The following is a 23,018-nucleotide window of genomic DNA, read 5'->3' as shown; positions in this document are numbered from 1 at the left end:
ATGCTTCCAGAGAGCAATGAAAACAGAGCATTCAGAAGTCCAAATGGAAAGGCCAAGAGTTACAGATAGACCCCCTAATCTAGAAGAGTTACTCCCAAGCAACAGCAAGCCACCCAACAAAGACACAAGCACAGGGACCAGATCCTGCAATGAATCCAGGTGCCGACTCTGACCCCATTCAGGTAGCACCAAATTAGACATTACATTGAGGGTTCATTCACCTGCTCACCTTCCAACATGATATATACTATCATCTGTCAGCAGTGCCTTTCTGCATTCAACACAGTACAAAGAGGTTAGTTTATCTCTCTCTCTCTCTCTCCATAAACGTACACACACAGGCATAAATCTGAAATCAGAAAGGACAATATTCAGAAACCATTTCCGCCTCCCGGAACCCTCTTTGGCCATTCTCATCCTACTGCATTAATAAGTCTTCAGTAGACTACCCATTAGAAACATTAGGCACTTTACTTGGCCTAAGGAAAATGGGATTGTTTTACAACATAATCTTATACAGTGTATACATGATAACATGTATGTTTATTCATAAGTATCATTGAGCTCAACGGAGCTTATGCCCAAGAAAGATTATCACAGCCATTGTTTGTTTGCTGGCATTTTTTGGATGTTGTTATATTATAATGGAAAGGCAAGACATAAGAGCCAAATAAATGTATTTTTAAAATATGTTGCATTTTCTGTTTTTGGTGGTTAGTTTTCATTGTGGTTTTATGTGGTTGAAGCTGCTTTGTGAGGGCTTGGACCTAACAGGGTCTTATTCTTTTTTATTATTATAAAAAACCAGACAAATGAATATATAACACACTGATTATTATGATTGTCAGGACAATCATCTAGCCTATAGCTGCAGTGCAGGCTGATTTCTACTTGGTGCCATTTAGGCTTGCATTGCTGGTAAAGGTAAAGGTAAAGGTAAAGGTAAAGGTAAAGGTAAAGGGACCCCTGACCATTAGGTCCAGTCGTGGACGACTCTGGGGTTGCGGCGTTCATCTCACTTTATTGGCCGAGGGAGCCGGCATACAGCTTCCGGGTCATGACTATGTTGGCAGGAGCAGGGAACGAGCAATGGGAGCTCACCCCGCCATGGGGATTCGAACCACCGACCTTCTGATCGGCAAGCCCTAGGCTCTGTGGTTTAACCCACAGCACCACCTGCATACCTGCATTGCTTGTAGTGCCTTCATATTTGAGCACTGCAATGTATTGGTACGCCATCCACAAAATATCCACATAGAGCCTTCTAGGGCAACTTGATTTGGCTTTAAGGAAAGCTATCTGGGAGGAGATATTTGAAGGTTGTCATTATTGAGTGTCAAACACCTGCTTGAGCTCATCTAGTGAACTTATCCTATTAGATTGAAAAAAAATGTGCAAAAATTAGAAATCCTGCTTTTAGAAATGCTAGTGCATAAAGAAGATAACAAGGGCCAGACGAGCTGTGTACACTGGTGACCTGCTATAAGATAATTTATACAGGATTCCCACCCACAGCCTTTTGTATTATGGAAAATCGATGTGGATAAATTTGCTCTTATTCAAATCCTTGCATGTTTCAGCACCATAGCACACACTAAATTGATCTTCCAGATGTTGCTGGTGCACATTGCACATTGCAGGTGCTTCAGATCAACTCTGGTGCACAGTAAATAGCTAGCATATACGAGGAAGCTATATTGGGGCAAAATTGAGATCGCTCATGTGGTTTGTCCTTTGTGAGACAAGGCTGTTGCCAGAAAATAATACTGTCAATTGGTATAGGCAGAATTACTCAGAATTAGATCTGTTCTAGGGAGTGCCTAAAAATCACTACTTGTAGAGGCACTTAATCCCCCCACCCCTTTAGAAACAGGAAATGGAGCCCTGAAGGCTTTTGAACTAGAGAGAGTGGGGAGGGGGTATACAGCCCTCTGCCTGACCCAGACTTGGGGGTCTATGTGTGCCTGCTTTTTATTTTTTATTTTTTAAAAAGAAAATCTCTCTTTTTTCTGTTATTTTGGCAGACTTTTTGGAATGTCTGGGAGCTAAGGGCTTTGCTTCATGGAGCAGAATTCTGAAGCAAGAAAAAGAGAAAGTTATAGACTAAACCACAGAAATGTAAACATGTCTGCAGCTAAAATAACTCCACTTTCATTGAAAACACTCCTCGCTCACAATCAGACTTCTGTGTGCTATGCTCAATAAAAGTGCGTTAATAGCAACCAATTAATACATTATGTAACTCTGCTTTTTTATTTATTTTTTATTTTTTAAGAGAGCCCAAGACACTTTTAGCCGCTCGTTTTTTAATTAAGAGAGTACTCGAGTTTCTTCTTTGCCTGCTCGCCCTCGCGTCTGCCTGGACTGTCAGCTGGGATTCGTAGCTGGGATTCAGAGCAGAAGGAGGGGGAGGAAAAAAAGAGAAAAAAAGAAGGAAGGTAGCTTTCAGGGCTTCAGCCCAGGAGAAGCAACAGATGAATGGGGTTTGGTGACGAAAACGGTCCTGAAAAGGGAAATGCGATGGCAACGATCGTGGGAGAAGAGGCATCACGGTAAGAAGGCAGCCTGCATGGCTTTTCTTTCCCTAGTACTAATCGGACCGATCCCAGACGTTCTCACAAGGCACGATTGGCGCACTTGGTTGTTTACAACTGGAGCTTTCTCGGCGCGCTGCGTTTCCCTAGCCTGCGTTGAACCCACGCCGAGCTCTTTTCTAAACCTCAGGTCGTCGCTCCGGAGTCGTTTTCTATCTAGGATCCGGCCGGGTCGTGTTTGAAAACCCTCCTCCAGCTGGATCTTCCTTAGCACGTTTACTCAGAAGTAAACCCCAAGAGCGCTCGCTCCCTCTTGAAGGGAGCATCGCTCAGCACCAAACAGTGCCCGGGCATCTTTTGCCTAGAATATTTAAAATCTATACAGCTCCTGCCCAGAGCTCTGTAGCAAAAACAAACAAACAACCCAAAAACAAACAAAAAACCCTAGGTCCGTGGCGAGGCAGGGAGAAAGTTCTTCAAACTCTTGAAAAGTTGCGCTTTCCCCGCTCGCCTTTCCATCCGAAGCCTTCTCTCTTCCAGTCACGTCGGTCTGTCCTTCCCACCGACGGAGCTTTAAAAGAAATAACATTGGATAGCTGGCTATGGAGCGATCTCTGAGAGGGTGCGTGCTTTTGTTTCTGAAGCGATCTTCCTGGCATGGGCGGCCTAACGCGAACTGGGCCACGCGCACCTTCCCCCCGTGGCGCCGTGTGCCGAGCGCGCTCTTCCCTCAGCCGCCTCCGCTCCCACGTGCGAGCCAAGGATCCCCTTCCCCTCTCGCCACAGGAATGGTGGGGGGGACCGAGAGCCCCTCGCCGCTGGCGGGCGCGCGGCAAGCCACCTCCCACCGGAGCCCATGGCCCGAGTCCGGCCGTGGATGTGGAGGGAGCCGCCGGCTCGCGCAGCCCTCACGCAGCCTACGCTAAGTCAACACAGGCGCCGCCGCCGCCTTGCGCGTGTGGCGCGCTCACTTCTGCAGCTTCTGCCTCAGGAGGCCTGACGGGCCGCCCTTGCTGAGGGGATCAGTCGGACCGCGGCGCTCGAGCGGGGTGCGGGGGGGGGGGACGCTCGCCGAGCCATGATTGGAGGCTGCCGGCGGCTCTCGAAGGCCGGAGCCGTCACACGGGGCTGAGCCCTGTCGCGAGTCAGCGCGGCCGGGCGGAGTGGTGAGGGGGGGGGGGAGACGTCTTGTGAGGGGGGACGGGACTTCCCCAACTCCTCCGTCAGCTTTTCTTTCCCGCCAGTCCCGGTGCCGGACGCTGTTGTTGCGGGCGCGCTCCCTCCGCTTCAGGGCGGGAGGTAAGTTCTTTACCGTGTGCCCGTAGGTAGGTGGCGGGAGAGAGGGAGGGAGGGAGCGGGCGCCTGCGCGAGGCTCTCGTGTCTGGGCGGCAAAGTGAAGTGTGAGGGAGGGGGGTTGGGTGAGGGTGGCTGCGCTCGGCGGGCAACTTCTGGGCGCGCTTCCTCCGCAATGGGGGGAAGGAAGAAGCTCAGCGGGCACCTCGGACGCCCCGCAGACCCAGTCCAGCCTCGGAGCGCCCAGGCTGGAGGTGGCTGGAGCGCTTCGACGGCCGAGACTGTCTTCGAGGGGCGGAGAAGTCAATCTGGGAAAGCTCCGTCGGTAGAGCGTGAGACTCTTAATCTCGGGGTCGTGGGTTCTAGCCCCACGTTGAGCAAAAAGGATTCCTGCTGCTGCATTGCAGGCAGATGACCCTCGTGGTCCCTTCCAAATCTACGATTTTTGGCTGGTTGGCTGGGTTCCTGCTTGGACCTTTCCCGATGATTCGGAGGGTTTGTCTTTATTTGAGGAGGGGGAAGGGAGAGGAGCTCTGCACATGCTCAGAGGTACCCCGGACTCTTATTTCTTCAGACTGTATTAGCACTGAAAAGAACCAGGACAGTTTTGTGGCTTCTTAAAGTCCTAGCACGATTCTGAATGGGGTTGTGCCCTGCAATCCCCTTCCTCAGGTGCATCTGAAAGGAGGGCCTGGAGCTCAGCCCCAATGCAGTGTAGTAGGGACCTGCTTTTGGCCTCCAGAGATTTTCTGGAATACTGAATTCCGAATAAAGCAAGGCATCTTTCAGGATGCTGTGTGTGTGTGTGTGTGTGTGTGTGTGTGTGTGTGTGTGTGTAGCTCTTGCCCTAGATGCAGGACCCAAAGCGAAGAGGCAGGCTCTGGGGCAAGAGAAGGAAAGAACAGGACTAGGGAAGCATTGTGATCTGGCAGAAGGTGCTGGTGGTCCCACAGCTCAAGAAGTGTAGAAGGAGACAATACTTTTTGTGTGTGCTACTGTGCTGAATCCTAAAAGCAGTTGCTAGCTGCCTCTGAGTACATACTTGGATGGCTTGTGCTCTTCTTCTGTAGGACAAGATTATTAAGCATGACCACATGGTTTTTTTTTTAACCACACCTTCTCCTCTGCCCCTTCTCTCTTGGTAGTGCCACTTGCTGAAGTACTTCTTAAAAATTACCTGCAGAAGTCATACTTTTCTTTTAAAAATTCATCTGAATGTAGTTAAGCTGTACACATGTTTGGGCAACATCCAAGGCAGCTGTGAAAAACACACAGTTTACACATTCATTTTGCCACATGTGAAGTGCTAAAGAACATCCTGCACTTTTGAAGTTACTACCTGGTTTTTCTTATTAGTTCCCTCTGTGCCCCAACCTCACCCCCTTTTCCCTTAGCCATAAATTTTTTCTTGACTTGGCTGTACCTTCTTCTAAACTAATTCTTAAAAGCTTATTTGATGCTAAAGTGGAGAATGCTATATGGTTTTGTGGGTGCTTACATTTACTTGCCTCAGTTCTTAAAACAGTATTTTATTTTTATTTTTTCCAGTTCTACATTTTGCTTATTTTATTTTCAGAATGGCTGCTGCATTTGAAACTATTCAGTCAGGATCTTTTGTCACTTAGGTCTGAATGAGTCAAATTAATCATTTACATTTAAATTCATTCATTTCAGTCATTTCATTTCAGACCCACCGCCACTCTTACTCCCCTTCTGCATCTTTCATATTGTACTACATAATCGCATACATGCACACACACTTCGTAGGTAACTACGACATCATTCAATTAACTGATACAATGGTGCCTTTTAAAAAATCTTCATAACCCCCAGTCCAAGGTAAAAAAGACTCTTAGTTTTGTTCTCCAGCTTTTAAGTGTTTGAAGTAATATAATGAATAAGGGTTAGATTTGGGTTTGGTAAAAGTCTCAGATTTGGTTTCACAAATGGCACACTCAGATACAGGAAATTAATTTCTGTGATCAGGCGATTGTCAAGTAAATATAAATCATTTTATCAGATGCTCTCAGTATGTGGTAAAATAAGCAAAGACTTCTCCCTATTCATGATTGTATTCACTAGGAATCCCAAGTACCTGTACTGTAATTGCTGTGTTTAAAATGAAAAAATAATAATTCTGGTTTAAATAGCATTCTGTGGAGTTAACAAAACCTTCAGTGTCGGAATAGTAGTTTGTGTGCTGCATTGTTTTCATGTAGTTTGGAGCCCCACCAGGGAAAGTGGAACAGTTAGGTCTATAGACTGCACATGGAGAACTGTCACATTCCTGAGTTTTAACCCTATAAGCACACATCTATGGTTTGTTTGAAGCAACAGACAAAGAGCGCTTTGAGTTCAGATAAAGAACCAACCCTAAACTCCATTAATATGTTTTTACCTGGTTTGTGAATATACTGTTATTAACTTAGGTACATTTATGTTTTGCTTTACAAATAAAAGCCATCTTATCATTGGCACGACATGATACAAAGATTTTTTTTGGGACATCTTTGTGCATTTAAAGAAGGACAGTTTAAAAGAAATGAATATAGCTGTTACTAACTAGCTAATACTTTAAATCATGACAATTCTTTTATTGTCATAATAGGCAGTAATGGGCAGCAAGCTAGCATTGTTTGGGTCACTTTATTTAAACTCAGTGTGGGAAAATATACTTATGAAGGATTCATTGAATGGAGGAAAAGTTCAAATAGTATTTTATAGATTACAACGTTGAATAGCTCTTCTACTTTGTCAGATCTGCTCCCCAAATTCAAACAAATCCCATAGTACTGCAAGAACTGTATGAATGATCTGTCATGGTTAGTTTTATACGTAATTAGCTATTTATCTGAGAATTTTGCTGTTTTGCAAGGTACTCAGTTTTGTTATTTTTTGCTGTCTTATTTAATCATTTTGGACCTTAATATATTTCTTTATATATCTTTAGCAGGATTTCAGTTCTTTCCTGTGTTGAAACACTTTGAGCAGAGTTTGTGTTTTTTTTTTTTTAATGGTTAAATATAAGTGCATAGCAGTGACATGTTATAAAAGCAAAATACATATAGACACAAAGTTTGCCATTAATATTGTTTTTGGAAATATGTTACTTTATCTTAGCAGTGGAAAATAATAATCAGTATGATAAATAAATAAATAAATAAATGCACATTCAAACTTTGCTTCTTACTAGCTTCATTTTAATCAGAGTGATCTCCTATGATCGTGCTTATGACATTGTTCTATGAAATCTGTGCGTATCCTTTACCAGTCAATTGAAAACTTGCCACAGTTAAAGTTTTTTTTTTTACCGTAGTACTGTATTTTAACTGATAAAAAGTAACACTCACACCACAGTCCTATATATGTCCTATTGTACATGTCTACCCAGAAGAAGTACTGCATAGGATTGCAGTCTTACAACCCAAACCCAAGCATGTCTGTTCAGAAGTGAAGTCCTGCTAAAATTCAATGGGACTTACTCTTGGGTAAACTGGTTTCGGATAGCAGCCTAAATTTGTTGACATTCTGAATGCATCTTGAAAAAGAAATGCAATATGTTTACATCATTAATTGAGTTGACTGAGAGTATTCTCTTTCTGTAGAAGCGTGTATATATAAATAATGTATTGATAGCACCTTATTTTTTCAAGTACCGGTAATCTACATTTGTAGCCTAACTGGTTTGAATTAGAAATCTGGAAAATATACAGTAGATGAGGCAGTCGACAAAAGCTATAATTAATTTTTAAAATTTAAAATAGGGTTCTGCACTTGACCAGTCAATAAAGATTTGGTCACCTGGTCAAATCTGGTGAAATAATGGTCACGTATTTGTGTTATGAGAGTTACAAAGAAAATAATCAACAGGTTTTCTACATGCACAGATTACAGAAAGCAAATTAGATAGCTACTACTGTTACATTGATTTGAAAAAGTTGAAGTGAATTATGTATTTTATTATAAATTTATTCTGCTCTTCCTTCAACCCCCTCAGGGTGGCATACATCACCCACCCCACAATGACCCTGTGAGGGTTATTAGGCTGAGAGTTTGTGACTAGTCCAATTTCACCTAATGAGTTTTATGGCTAATTAAGGTTTAGAACTTGGTCTGGAATTTTGTTCTTTAGACAGTGATGTTTGCCAATGATGACTTTTTGTGTTCCTTTCTGGAGATGCCTTTCGGGTAGCCCAGGGATGGGGGGAACTTGTGCCTCCCTCCATATGTTGTTAGATTCCAACTTCTGTGGCCAATGTTCAGGGATGATGATGGGCACTGTAGACCACCAACAACTGCAAATCCACAGCTCTCCCACCCCTCATTTAGGCAATGGAAGAAACATTTCTGACCCAGGTGGCGCTGTGGGTTAAACCACAGAGCCTAGGGTTTGCTGATCAGAAGGTCAGCGGTTCGAATCCCTGCCACGGGGTGAGCTCCCGTTGCTCGGTCCCAGCTCCTGCCCACCTAGCAGTTCGAAAGCACGTCAAAGTGCAAGTAGATAAATAGGGACCGCTCCAGCGGGAAGGTAAACGGTGTTTCCGTGCGCTGCCCTGGTTCGCCAGAAGCAGCTTAGTCATGCTGGCCACATGACCCGGAAGCTGTCTGCGGACAAACACCGGCTCCCTCGGCCTATAGAGCGAGATGAGCGCCGCAACCCCAGAGTCGGACACGACTGGACCTGATGGTCAGGGGTCCCTTTACCTTTTTAACCTTGCACCTTGTTGTAGCAGGACTTGGGTATAAGCTGCCTTCATTGTTGCCTTTACTGAAGGATAATGCCATTGTGGAAGTTAGCTTCCACCTATGGTGTAGATTCTACACAGTAGCATTCTTGTGAGTTGTACAGTATTTGATGGTTGTCCAATACTGTATTTCCAATTGACCAGTCAACGGCTACAATGCTAACCCTACTTTAAAAAACTATACTCCCAAAATGCAAAAGAAAACAAGAGTTTTGCTGAGTGCACGCCCACCCCCACCCCGATTTTGTTGTCCTGGTCATGGAATGCAAAGGGGGAGGGAGAGATTTCAGAGGTTTTAAAGGGGGACAAAATGTGGGTCTTACAGGCAATGGCAGCAATAGCTCTTCTTAGTGGTAGCTGCTGGCTGCCAGCTTCCACCTTGGAAAATAATAGTAGCTACCATCCAGCAGCAACTGGGGAAAGTTATTCATGCTGCCACAAATCTGACAGCAGCAGCAGAAGCACATTTGTTGCTGAAAGTTTTCATCGGATAAATTTTGCATCATCAGTATGAAGGGGGGAAAGGGTATTTTAGTCAGTGCTGTTGATCTCCTTTTGTTATTTGCATGACAAAATTAATGGTTATTGATCATCTTTCAGAAATGCTTTCATATAAGCATATATGCACAATTCCCTAATAATGAAGAATAAATGCAGATTAGGACGAACCTTGCTCCATCATATTGTGATCCTCAGACTGTAGAGTAGCACCTCCAACCTTCTTGGGTCTGTGTAGTAGGTCTAAGTTAACGGACAGAAACCTTGACCATGCAGCAGTCTGGACATTCAGGTGGCTTTCTTGTTTTGGAAATTACATATATGGCATTATCTGCAATATTGGACACAATAGGCCAAATCCAGCTTCCTCCTAATCCTTTAGTATATGCCTCATTGACTTCAATGGTTTAGTTCCACCGTGTAGATTTTTATACCATGGAGTTTATGGAATTCTTCACATCTGCTTAATTCAAAGAGATTTTAGCGTCCATAAAATAAAACAGCAGGATATTCCTACCATGTAGTATAAAGATATCTGTCCATAACTTGGGAGTTCATTCAGTGATGCTTTAATTCTATGATAATTTATTCTGTGGTTTACCTTTATATCAAGGAAATTATACTGGGTGCAGAGCCACTCTGGTGACCCTATCCTACTGTAGCTCCAATTCTAGACACCTAAGAAAGGCAGAGCATTCAGTGATGCACATCAAAAACTCCTTAGAAGTTCTCTTTGTATGCTGCCCATGAACTCATATTTCATTTGGCATTCTGTGAAAAGGCAGAATAGGACAAAATTTAATATGTTACTGGTAGCATAGTAAGACTATTGTAGGTATAGTGTTGGCAGCCTAAAATTACTTGGCTAAATATACATGCAAGTTAAAAAGTAGGGAATTGGGTGGGGGTGGGGAAATGAAAGGGTATATATCTAAATAGGGTGTTCTGGATGTATTTGTTGTGAGCTGCATTTTAACTTCTTCTATTTATACTTTTATAGTGGTATGCACGTGTATAATCTGGAAAGTTTGATTGAATACAAGAAATAGTAATTTAACAATGAAAGCCAGGGGGTGTTTTCATCCCTGAACTCAAGTTTGTTCTGAGAGCCAATTGTCACAAATGTGTACTTATAATGAAAAATAAAATAAAATATCCCCTTGGGTCTGGCATTTTTCACATTGACTGGAGAACTAAAAAGATACTTGATCTAGAATAAACATGAGCGACTTTGCCAAAGGTTTGGGCCCCATACCATATCTGAATGAAGGCAACCCCCCCCCCTTAATTCCAGTGGAATTTCCTCTGTTTGGGATTGTGCCCTAAAGGGTCCCCCCTCCCCCCAAAAAGGGAAAACAGCCTTATATTATTACCACATTTTCTGTGTCAGTGTTTTTCTTCTTTTTTTAAGTGGAGATTTGTTACTGGAAATATGTTGCATTTGAATTCTGCTTGTATCAGATAGATCTCTTTCTCAGCATAACTTGACTCCAAGAAGAAGAAAATCCCTCAAGCTTATGGTCCTGATCCAGAGCACCAGGCATTGAGCTCTGCATTCACAACAGGGCTTTTGAGTTTGTTCTTTCTGACAGCACACCCTCCGCCCCCTGTGGCACCTAACAAACTGGTCCTGAAAACTCTGGGAGCTTCAGAAGTGTCCTTTGACACAGGCCAAGGAACTGCTGTGGGGGGGTTGTGGGGGGGGTGGACTGAGGGGTGGTGACAAACTCCAACACACTCTTTTAAAAGGGCTTCCAGGGTAGCAGCCTTGCTAGTTCTGTTGTACAAAACTGAACTCTTTATTTTATATGATGCATATAAGTGGGTTCCTTCAGATTTATGAGATACTCTTTGTGGAAGGAAATTATTGCACCTGTACATTACTTGTGTACTTGCAGTTTTAGCACTACAACTAAAGACTGCAATCCAAAATGCATTTAATAGGGAGTGAGCCCCATTGAACACAGCAGGACCTACTTCTGAGCAAGTATACATAGAATTGCATTGCTGAAAGACAAACCATGGAACACTGATGCAGGTGATAGACCCCCCAGATATTTCAATAACATTTTGAATGCCTATGCCTGCACATTAGAACTGGCTTCTTCAGGTCAGGCTTATGATTAATCAAGCACTTGTAGGCTTCATCAGCCACATATCTTTCAGTCTGCCCCAACACTTTTAGATGCTCTGCATCTCAATGTATCTGGCCATTAGAAATAGGTACATTTAAATCTGGATTATATGGATCTGGATGGAACACAGCTAACCCATTATTATTTTTTTAAAAAAATAGTTGTTCCACATACCATCTATTATTAAATAAATAATTATATTTGTAGACCTGCCCTTATAGCGATCCCAGAGCAGTTTCCAGAATATTATAAAATAAACAACAGTTACATTTAAAACCATTTAAAAGAGTTGCCAGAATTTTCTTTTAAAAAAAAAACTGGGGGCAGAACAAAGATAAAACCTTGTAGGGCAGAGCCTGAACATGGGTTTGATAGCAGAAAATCTTGGTCAAACTAGATCAGATGTTTAGACCCTTCAGAAAAAAACACAAGGATTTCTTTATTTTTTTAAGTTTTGGGGAGACGATAAGCACATGTGCTGAATATTAATTTGTTTCTTTTAAGTGTTCCTGAAAATAGATAGCTGCAACCCATGGCTTGCTTGAATAGAATAATCTTTGGAAGGTCAGCAATGCTTGAAGGACAGCAATGGACAGTTGGAGTGAAGCTGTGGTGCTACTGTCAATAATTTCTTGTCCTGATCTTTAGGAAATAGCAACTTATAAGGCACTTTTGTTGAACTCATAATAGATACAAACTTTTGGTTTAAAGGTTTATGAATGGGACAGTTCTCTATAGTACAAATGTTATTCAGGATTGCAGGGTACTGCATATGTACTGGTCAGGTCTTGTGACCCAAAGGGCTGTATCAAATGCTGGAATTTCGAAGCACCCGATCAAAGGTCTTCCTGTTCTGTTCCCTTCAGTCCCTCTATGCCCTCAAAATCAGTTCTTGAGAGTTGAGGGATGCTCCAGAGCTGAGTGAGTGAGTGCTTGCTTGTGTATGTTGTTGTTATTATTATTTATTGAATTTATATACCACCCTATACACGGAGGTTTCAGGGCGGTTCACCTATCAGCCAATGACCCATTCCCACCACCCTTCTGAGTAATACCCCTCCCCACCCTCTCACTATATATAAGTGTCTGGTGACTTCTCTTTCAGTGTATCTGAAGAAGTGTGCATGCACACGAAAGCTCATACAAAGGACAAACTTAGTTGGTCTTTAAGGTGCTACTGGAAGGATTTTTTATATTTTGTTTCGAGACAAATGTGTGTGTGTGTTGCGCGGGCAGGGGAGGGGAAAGAGAAATTGGAAGATCCATTGCACCAGCAAAAACCGCTGGTGCTGCATTGGTGCTGCAATGTACAGAGCAGTTTCAAAATCTGAAGCAACTAAACTTAAAATAATGGCATGCTTTCTTAAAAGGGCTTATTTCTTATTTGTGGCTGTGTGTAAAGGTAAAGGTAAAGGGACCCCTGACCGTTAGGTCCAGTCGTGGACGACTCTGGAGTTGCGGCACTCATCTCACTTTACTGGCCAGGGGAGCTGGCATACAGCTTCCGGCTCATGTGGCCAGCATGACTAAGCCACTTCTGGCTAACCAGAACAGCGCACGGAAACACTGTTTACCTTCCTGCCAGAGCGGTACCTATTTCTCAAATCAGATTGATGCTGTTATTGGGGAAAATGTAATAATAGACAGTATTTCCTAAGAAACGACAGGGTAGATATAGGACAGATATGGATTGTGGCAAATGTTGTGGGTACGCTGTTTTCCACACCAGTGGTGGGACTGCACGGTGCACAGCCCTAGACTGTGGTCAGAGCTGTGCCTCTAGTTTATTTTTCAGGGTTTCATATGGTTGGTTCAAAAAACTTAATTCTTGAGTTCAAAATCAGATAAAGGAGAACCACTACAATGTTTGTTTGTTTTTTAATGAAGGCAATAGCTCTTTTATGCACATTCATCCTGTCTTTCTTCAGCAAGGGACAAAGTAGCAGAAGTAGCAGAAGTAGCTTCCAAGTTTGGGATTCCCTTGCTAGATTGAATCTGCAGGCTGGATTTGGATGTGCACCTGGATATTCACATAGTGATGTGCATTTGAATGCAAGGTGTCCTGTGTAATGAGTCCTTGTTTCAAAAAATGATAGAATTGTACAGCTGAAATTGATCCCAATGGTTATCTAGTTCAACCGCCTGCACTACAGGAATCCTGCCCACAGTGTTGTATCTTCAGTATAAGTCTTCAGTATGGGAGGTTGTATTATTACTCATGAGATTCTGTGGAGCATTTTCCTCACATAAGGAAATAAATACAGTGATGTTGTTGTGGTCATTTAGCCTTGTGCACCAGCTGAGTATCCCCTCAGCAGAGCCCATGTTCCTTTCTTAACCAGCATTGGCAAATAAAATGGAAATTGAAGTGACTTGACTATACACAATATACACTAGCAGATATTGCTTAGTAATACTAGTTTTTATTTTGAAGTATTTAGAGACTTACCATTTTATCTAATGCAGCAAATGCATTTAATTTTTCAGTAGAGGCAGTATGCATAGTGCATTGCCACCATTCAGACCTTTGTGAAATATATCTTGTGAAATACCACAGCGGGTTAAGTGATGGGCCAGTGCTATGACCGATAAATAACTGAGCATCATTCACCTGCCATTTTGTGTGTTTCAAACACCACTGAGCCAGTTGCTTATGTGGCCAATATAGTTTTACTATGCTACCACTGGTAAAATGAAGAACAATAGTAGGCAAAAATTATGGGGGGAAACAGCCCTATTTTAATAATAAAAAAAGAGAAATAGGCACACTTATGCAGGAAGCACAGCCAACATGCCACAAGTTCAACTTGGATGATCTAAGTAGTTTATTACAACACAAGTTCTTGAAGGCAGAAGCCCACTTCATGAAAATCATGAGGTTGACGAAAGTGTGTGTGTGTGTGTGTGTGTGTGTGTATGGTGGTATTCAGCTAAGTTTTACTCAAAGTAGACCTTTTAAAATTAATGGATCTAACATAGTCATGTTCATTCATTTCAGTTTGTCTGCTTTGAGTAAAACTTAGTTGCATACCTACCACTGTATGTAAAAATCCTGCTATTTTGCAGAGAATTTGTAATAGCAGATGACTTTGTGGCCTTATTCAGGCTCACTTGTTTTACTGCTGCTGATTATATTGTTTTATTTAGCTTTTACACATATTTTTAATATTGATGTTATGCTGCCTTGCAAATGTAACTGTATAAAATAGAAACAAACTATTATATGTATGGATATAGGTACAGATAGCTTTAGGTACGGGGGGGGGGGGAAGACCAAATGAATAAAGTGAGACCTAAAAGATAACAGAAATGCAAAGAATATATCCTGCTTTCTGAGGTGTGATACATGGAGTAGGTGTCTCTTAGTGATTTCCCTGTAATAAATTTTTTGTCCAGCTCTCTCTCATAAAAGGGTGATTTATTTAGTTAGCTGCCTTGCAAACGCAAACTGGGAATCAAATGCCAAGTTGTGTGCTTTTTGGCTCATGGAGCATCACCGGGAGTAAAGGTTTTGCAACAGCAACTTAGCTAACAAGTCTCTTGATGATGCATTCGACTGAATGGAGTCAATCCAGCTCTCTCTCTCTCCTGTTTTGGTACTGCAGGGCTAAAAAGGAATGAAAAGTAATAAAGACCTATTTTGAGCACTAAAATAAGCAGACATGACTCAGAATACTTGCAGTGAATAGAGTGGTGAAGTAAAAAAGGTGCCATTTTTACACAGTCATTTTTCTGACCATAATGGCCTTTTAAACTCTTACTAAAATAGCATATTTGCTCAGGCACTTTTCTTGGAAAACTTAGTAAAACGGAGGGGGGAAACTTTGCAGGATCTGAGCATTTTATTTTCAAAGTTTGACACAAGTTGTGCAAAAGAGACCAATTTGGGGTGGGGGGAATCAATTTGAGTACTCTTGACAAAAATAATATTTCCTTTGTATCTATTTTGGGCAACCTGCAGTAGTAAGGCAACAGTAGTTAGATTTGGAATTGTTCACCAAATTCCATCTGCATTCCATGCCCCATATGGAAAAGAAGAGTATACAGTGGCCATGATATGAAACTGAAAATATGCAGTGACTTGGTCTAATTTTAGCATTAATTGGGAAGTGCAGAGACAGAATCCATATGCACAAACTTTGAGGAAATGGCTCCCATGACTTGATGTAACCAATCATGATGCTTGATTAAAGGAACCTTCGAGACATCAACACCTCTCCCATCTTGAAGGAGCAAACACTCCCTTCCATCACAGGTCTTCGTTAGCACTGGCACTGGCCTTGAAGGACTGGTAAGGAGGCACCTGCATTTGGTGTCAGTGCTTAGGAATTTCTAACAATTCTTTCTAACGCAGACCAGAAAATTCCACTTTGGGTGGATTTCTTCTCTGCAGGTAGATAGCTCAATGAAAACACTGATCCAGGCTGCATTCAGACAGCACTTTATCCTGTCTTCTTGATGTTTCCTTACCTATTAATTTTTTGTATCTTATGTGATCTTTCACAGGACATAACAGCCACTTCTGGAAATCTAGTGGAAGTTTAGTACTCATTTCCATGTTGGTTGTTTCCAGAAAAAATCCACTTGCAGCCCCATTAACTCAGAAAATTGTGGGAGTTTTGTGCTGTAATTTTTCTGCAGTTTGCATTATCACACCATCACTGCTCACATGATGACATTTGGAGTGGTATCCCAGCATGCAGTTCTTTCCCACTGCTGAAAATTTAGTGTGACATGGGGTGGGCGGGACTCTTGTTATCCTCTATCCTCTTGCTTTTATGACTTGGTTTGTTCACTGCTGGATTGTTGGTCACTATTATGATGTGGACTTCAAATTCAACATTTGGATTTGATCTTGTGCTGCATTTTCCAAATGTCAGCTTTCTGCCAGTGTCATGATAGTACCTTAACCATTTTTCTAGTCATACCTGCTAAAGGGGTATACAACCATGCTGCAAAGATAGACATGTTTCTAGCTGCCTCTGTAATAATAATAATAATAATAATAATAATAATAATAATAATAATAATAATTTATTTATACCCCACCCATTTGATTGGGTTTCCCCAGCCACTCTGGGCAGCTCCCAACAGATTGAAAACAGAATAAAACACCAAACATTAAAAACTTCCCTAAACAGGGCTGCCTTCAGATGTCTTCTAAAAGTCAGATAGTTGTTTATTTCCTTGACATCTGATGGGTGGGCGCCACTACCAAGAAGGCCCTCTGCCTGGTTTCCTGTAACCTCACATCTCGCAGTGAGGGAATTGCCAGAAGGCCCTCAGAGCTGGACCTCAGTGTCTGGGCAGAACGATGGGGGTGGAGACGCTCCTTCAGGTATACTGGGCTGAGGCCATTTAGGGCTTTAAAAGTCAGCACCAACACTTTGAATTGTGCTCGGAAAAATACTGAGAGCCAATGTAGGTCTTTCAGGACTGGTGTTAAATGGTCTTGGCAGCCACTCCCAGTCACCAGTCTAGCTGCCACATTCTGGATTAGTTGTAGTTTCTGGGTCACCTTCAAAGGTAGCCCCACGTAGAGCGCATTGCCATAGTCCAAGCAGGAGATAACTAGAGCATGCACCACTCTGGTGAGACAGTCTGTGGGCAGGTAGGGTCTTAGCCTGCGTACCAGATGGAGCTAGTAGACATCTGCCCTGGACACAGAATTGACCTGCACCTCTATGGACAGCTGTGAGTCCAAAATGACTCCCAGGCTGCGCACCTGGTCCTTCAAATCCCAACCCCATCCATGTAAGCACGACTCAAGTTTATGAAGGGTGAACTCCCATACACCTGCTTTCTGTTACTTACAAGTATGATTTTGGCTTAGCTTTTGCTGGATTTCCAGCCTAGAATTATAAAGTAGATTATCTGTGTGTGTTGCAAGATGTTTCAATCCACTGGATATAACAATATAACATTTGCTGACTTTCCTAGTAGCTCAGGTGTTATGGTCTGTTCTGGAAGCACCTTCAACAATGTTGGTGTCTTTAAGAGTGAGAGCTGAGACTTGCAATTGACATGCTTATGTGATATGTTTAGTGCTGCCATTTTAAATTCCAAATGTGAAAGTCTTAATGTTTGGGTGATCTCCTTACATAAAAACTTCACACACATGCCTGTTTTGGATATGGATGGAGCTTAATTAACCAACTAAGTGTACTTGGAGTAGCATTCAAACACAGAGTGAAGCAATACAGTCCATCAGCAAATAAAGGAATACTCATACATGTGCAGTGTTAGCAATGGTAGTGGCTGGCACAGAGGGCTAGTGCTGTGCTGCTGCACTCCCAACAGCTGTATGACTACCACTTACCGATACAGTGTGTGGATGTGGCAGAATGGTGGTGCAGTTGGGACTATGCAGGCACACAGCCGGGGAATACTCCACTTGTGCACCCACACAGCAACAACTTTGCCACTGCTCTCTTTACAATGCTGCTTCTTGCCATAATGATATGAGGGCAGGGTAGGGCTGTGGCAAGGTTGTAGCTATGTGGGTTCACTGGAGGGAGCATCAGATTGGCTCTGCTGGTGTGCCCACACAGCTCTAACCATGCCACCATCCTTCCCTGCCTGTCCTGGTAAGCAGCAGCTGTTCTGCCCCACTACACTGGCCACTCCTGGTAGCAAGCTATCTATGCCATAGATGGCTTGACACACCAGGTGCATATGGGCTAACACATACCGTTCTGCCAGTGCTAGGCATTGTATTCTTCGTTATATTGTCCCCATGTCTCTGCATTTAGAACTGTTTTAAATTTCCCTTTGTAGATCTGATAGGCCACAGAGCTTTCTATTATTATGAATCTGTTGGTTGTGCCTGTCTGGTACATCTAATTGTATTTAGACCTCTTCTCTTGAGAAGAGGAAAATAATAACCCCCTTGGCCTTGTACTCTGCAACGCCAGGTTGTAGCTTGAAGGGCTTGACTTTGCATTGTCTTTTCACTTTGTCCATACCTTCTCTTTTATCTTAGTTAGATTCAGCCTTCTATTAATCCTTCTTCTACAGCTAATATTTTATCACCTGCATTGATGTGCCCAACTTACTATTCAAGTTGTGCTCAAGTTATTGCTAAAGTTAAAGATTAGTTTACCTGGAAATGTGGCCTGGGTGTGAGTTTAGCTGACTAGATGGACTTAAAACCTAAGAGACCAGAACACACATTGAAAGTGTCTTCAAACAAGACAGTGATGTGGAATGTTTATACCTGGAGGGCACCAGGTTGCAGAAACCTAGATAAATGCTTTGACCGTGGCCAGAAAAAAAAGAGATGGAAAGAGACTGACCTTCTGTGACCATTTCCATATTTCTCGTTATTTTATAAGCCCACCTAGAAACTTTCTTTTTCCCATTCTTCTAGCAGCAGAATGGGAACAGAATCTGTAGAGCTACTCAACATGTTAAATGGATATCATACTATGTATATAGCTATAGGCTTTGCTGGGCTTCAGAAAATATTGGATCAATCCCCTACAAATCACTGCCAATTTCATTAGGTTTTATTAAGTTTAATAAAGAGCCCAGAGTCCATACACCCAAAGGGCATAAGGGTTCATACATCTTGATGAATCCAACATGAAAATATAAAGTGGAAATGTAATAATTTCACCAAATATATTTGACTAAGTAGGGACAGAGGTATTTCAACAGTGTCTTGGATAGTTACTGTAGGACATTATATGCTATTCTCATAGTATTTTTTTCTCAATACCAGATGTGAACTGGAGTGTTTTCTTAGACTATCTGTGCTTGTAATACATACACAGCCGGCATTATTGATGGTTTTATGCAGCTGTGTGAAATTGAATATGATATTTTCTATTTTTATAAAAATAGAAACTTTCCCTCTTTTAAAATAGATGTTGTGCCTTTTATTCAAAATGAAAACCAATCTAAGAAAAAACATATTGGGGTAAATGATGAGAGAAATAGAGCAATACAGGGTGAATTATTGCTCTCTGAACAGTACTCCAATGAAATGGAAACATAGATGCTTACAGATGGAGGCTTTTTCATGAAACACAGCATATGGTTCTACATCAAAAAAACTAGAGTTCTAATAAAGACGTCCTTGCTTGTAGCAGTGTGCTGTACATTGGCAATGTTGCACCAGGATCTCTCTGCCCAGCAGATGGTCAGCACTGTGAGTTTTGACAGTGTTGATTATCTGTTATGGAGGGTGGGTAAAATAACTTCAATCAGTCCTTCTCCCTTCCAGACAAGGGGATTGATGCTTTAAGAACTGAGAGGTAGGGTGCTGGCACTTCCAGACTGTTGCTATTTTCAATCATATACCAGTAAATTCAGATTGTGCAATTAAAGTTGAGTAGGTGTTCTTGCCAAACAAACTTGTGTGCCAAAAGAGGGAAAAGAAAATTGGACTTTTTGTGATAAGGAAAAGTGGACACTGGAAAGTATGGGATAAGATTGCTTGATGCAACACTGTCTAACTTCCCTGTAAACAAATTGGAACAAATGCTCAATAAATAGAAGACCTCCCCACAAAATTTATGCAAATTGAGATGAATGCTCAATAGATACATTATGAAAGCAACCTTATGGACCCAGTTGAATATGACACAATGTGAATGTAGATGTGATCTTGATGTGGTTATTTGTACTTCCATTCCTCAAACAGCACTGTTTTGTTAAAAACTGTATGTGGAAAAATGTTTCAGCTCAAAGATTTTCCCCGTGTTGGTGACTGCCTATATCCCCTCCCACCCATATTTTTAAATAGCAGGGGAGGAGATTGTTAAGTGCTTTCATTGTTTTGATGCTACTTTTTCAAGAGCTATAAGGTAGTCAGGAGGAAGAAGGGAAAAACAACAGGATATAGAAACTTACAGAATATATGACTTCTATGATGCATGTGGTTCCATGGTACATGTTTTTAAAGTCAAGTGTTACTTGTTAATAGTGCTATACTGAAAAGCCTTTCTACACTTTCCATATTATTAGCCTATCTCTTATTTTCAAATCAATTATTAACACTAGCCACAATTTTATTTACCTCAGTTGGTAGCAGAAGGGTAGGAAGAAATCACTGCTGCCAGGATCAAACCTATTTCATGGCAATCATAGTGTGTCCTTTGGTCATAAGAGCAATCAACAACTTTAGCTAGAATTGGGTGCCAATGCCTTTAGCTCATATGTGTTTGTAGCCTAAAGAGGTAAAGTAGGGATAGGAAACCTCAGACCTGGACCTCAAATATGGCCTTTAAGGCTCTCTGTTTGGTGCCCAAGACTCTTGCTTGGCCATACCCCCTCTCAACTAATATCTGTAATATTATGTGGCCCCTTGAAGGTTCCCCACAAGGAAATTTGACCCTGAGGTCGGAAATGGTTCTCTACCCCAGAGCCAAAGGATCTAATCAGAGGTGTGGTTCCTTCTGGTGGAAAGCTGTTGGGGGCCACAGTCCAGTAGCAAGAGGGGCCAGAGCCACATACAACCATACATACTTAATACAGACAGAGCTATTTCTCATGGAAACATAGGCATATATTTTATTCCTAGTAGCACCACTCATATTTCACCTTCCATTTTCTCCAGAGACTTTTTAAACAAAGTTTATTTTAAAGACTTTCCAACACCCCTTATTTATCTTGACTGCATAAAAGGCAAAAATAGCCCAATAATTCAAGAAGAAGAATGCAAATAATGCTAATGCACAGCTGAGCTGTAAGCCCTGCCTTACAGCTATTCAAAGCTTCAAACTGCAAAATGCAATTGCCTCTTGAAAATTATATACATGCAGTTACAACATTCAGGGACAATTTTTTTTTTTCATTTGCAAGAAACATGACTACCTCTCTGTTGGGAAATTCTTTTTCTGCTTTGAACTTCTTGTGATGGAAGGAGGCTGCAATTGCCTAGTGAGAAAGAAAGACCAAGTGAAAGTTCTGATCCAACTTTTAAAGAAAATTGTTATGTGCTAGTTTGGCGTTTACCAGCAAATCCCGTATTTGTATTTCTGTTCAGAATTAGACTTTGGAATGCCTCGGCTTATTAGTTCCATCATCCAATAAGAATCATCAGATGGAAATGTTACTGAGTGTGCACTTTGGAAATGCTGACAAATAAATTATGGAAAGAAAGTTGACCAGTGTTCACAAAAAGGATAATTCACAGCCTCACAGTGCTAGAACTTGGGGCTGTCCAATGAAGCTGGATTTTGGAAGATTCATGACAAATAAAAGGAAGAACTGAGTGTTGGAGTGCCCTAAAGACAGATTTATTGTTATATAAATTCCATGGACCAGAGCTCACATCATCAGGTGCATGAACTGCTGTAGTCAGTTGACAGATATCTACAGTATATATAGAGGTGGGTGGGTATGTATAGTGAGTCCAAGAATAAAATACAATGCAAATAAATGTGTAGTATGTCTGTGACATACATTGCAAATTGTATTCAGTCCTAGAAGATAATACCAATATATTTAATGGCATTTCCTACGTGCCCTTCAGCACAAGGTCCCAGGATAGATTACAACTCAGTAAAGGTAAAGGGACCCCTGACCATTAGGTCCAGTCATGTCCGACTCTGGGGTTGCGATGCTCATCTTGCGTTACTGGCTGAGGGAGCTGGCGTACAGCTTCCGGGTCATGTGGCCAGCATGACTAAGCCGCTTCTGGTGAACCAGAGCAGCGCATGGAAACGCCATTTACCCTCCTGCCAGAGCGGTACCTATTTATCTACTCGCACTTTGACGTGCTTTCGAACTGCTAGGTGGACAGGAGCAGGGACCGAGCAACGGGAGCTCACCCCGTCGTGGGGATTCGAACCACCGACCTTTTGATCAGCAAGCCCTAGGCTCTGTGGTTTAACCCACAGCACCACCTGCGTCCGTCTTACAACTCAGTAATATAGTATTAAAATCAGTTTTTAAATTACATTAAAAACATATCAGAATAGAGCAGAAAAATAGGGTGGGTCCTAAAAGTGTATCTTAAGTGGGCCAGGGGGAAAGGGCACATATTCAACATATGCCAAAAACTATACATTCATGGTTCCAGACATAGCTCTCATACACCTTATGAACACTCTAAAGAGGAGCTATAAGGAAGGAGAAGGTCTTGCATATATTTGGAGCATAAGCATAAGTCATTTAGGGCTTAAAACACCAAAGTGAGCATGTTGAATTGCACCCATAAACCAACTTGCAACCAGTCCAGCTGTTTCAAAACCTTTAATTGGAAACCTAGCCAGTAAGGTGCTGCTGTGTTTTGGACCAGTGGAAGTTTCTGCGTTGTCTTCATGCATAGAGTGCATTGGAAATAATCCAACCTGGAGGTTAGCAAAGCATTGGAAGAGATTTTAAACCCTGATTAATCAGGTTTAAATCTGTGTGCAGTCTAGATCTGGTCTGGGTTGACCCTGGGTCTGATTGGGGCTACTCAGAAGCCTTGGATTGAGCTGTGAATTGCGGGCCCATGCACAACCCCAATGTTCTCGCGCTGGTTTCTGAATATTCTCATGTTTATATCAGACTTAAGTGTATTTGTTCTCTTCAGTAAAAAAAAGAGAGAGAGAGAAATATTTGACCCTTTCTCATTGTGGGCCCAGTACATTAATATCCATGTTTCTACCTCTTGGTGGCACTGCTGATGGGAGCGTCTTAGCAGAGCTGGTGGAGAACCCTGCTTTTCTTATACTACAGCCTAAAGGTTATTTATTGTTGCAGTGAAAACTCTATGATTTGGATAGGCACAAGAAGCAAAGGCCTTTTCAGGTTGGTGCTCTATATAATCCCCTCTCTTAGGAGACCCATATGAACTCATAATTAAGCACCTTCTGGTA

The 23,018-nt window shown here is 42.0% G+C and overlaps 1 protein-coding gene across 7 annotated transcripts in view; it reads left to right on the top strand.

Annotated features, from left to right (window-relative positions):
- The first annotated feature begins 2,457 nt into the window (after nucleotides 1-2,457).
- The window catches only part of ERG (ETS transcription factor ERG), a 110,991-nt gene continuing 90,430 nt past the window's right edge, over nucleotides 2,458-23,018 (top strand). For 5 of the 7 annotated variants that reach the window (XM_033147032.1, XM_033147031.1, XM_033147029.1 and 2 more), the window contains exon 1: nucleotides 3,738-3,833. The gene's annotated coding sequence lies outside the window, so the exon portion shown is untranslated. Of the gene's footprint in view, nucleotides 2,553-3,737; nucleotides 3,834-23,018 lie in introns of those variants that run through there. The other 2 variants (XM_033147025.1, XM_033147026.1) reach the window with 2 other exon arrangements.

This window comes from Lacerta agilis, chromosome 4 (genome assembly GCF_009819535.1).
Source record: "Lacerta agilis isolate rLacAgi1 chromosome 4, rLacAgi1.pri, whole genome shotgun sequence".
In the NCBI taxonomy this organism is placed as follows: Eukaryota; Metazoa; Chordata; class Lepidosauria; order Squamata; family Lacertidae; genus Lacerta; species Lacerta agilis.
This window is presented reverse-complemented; position numbering and strand designations above follow the sequence as displayed.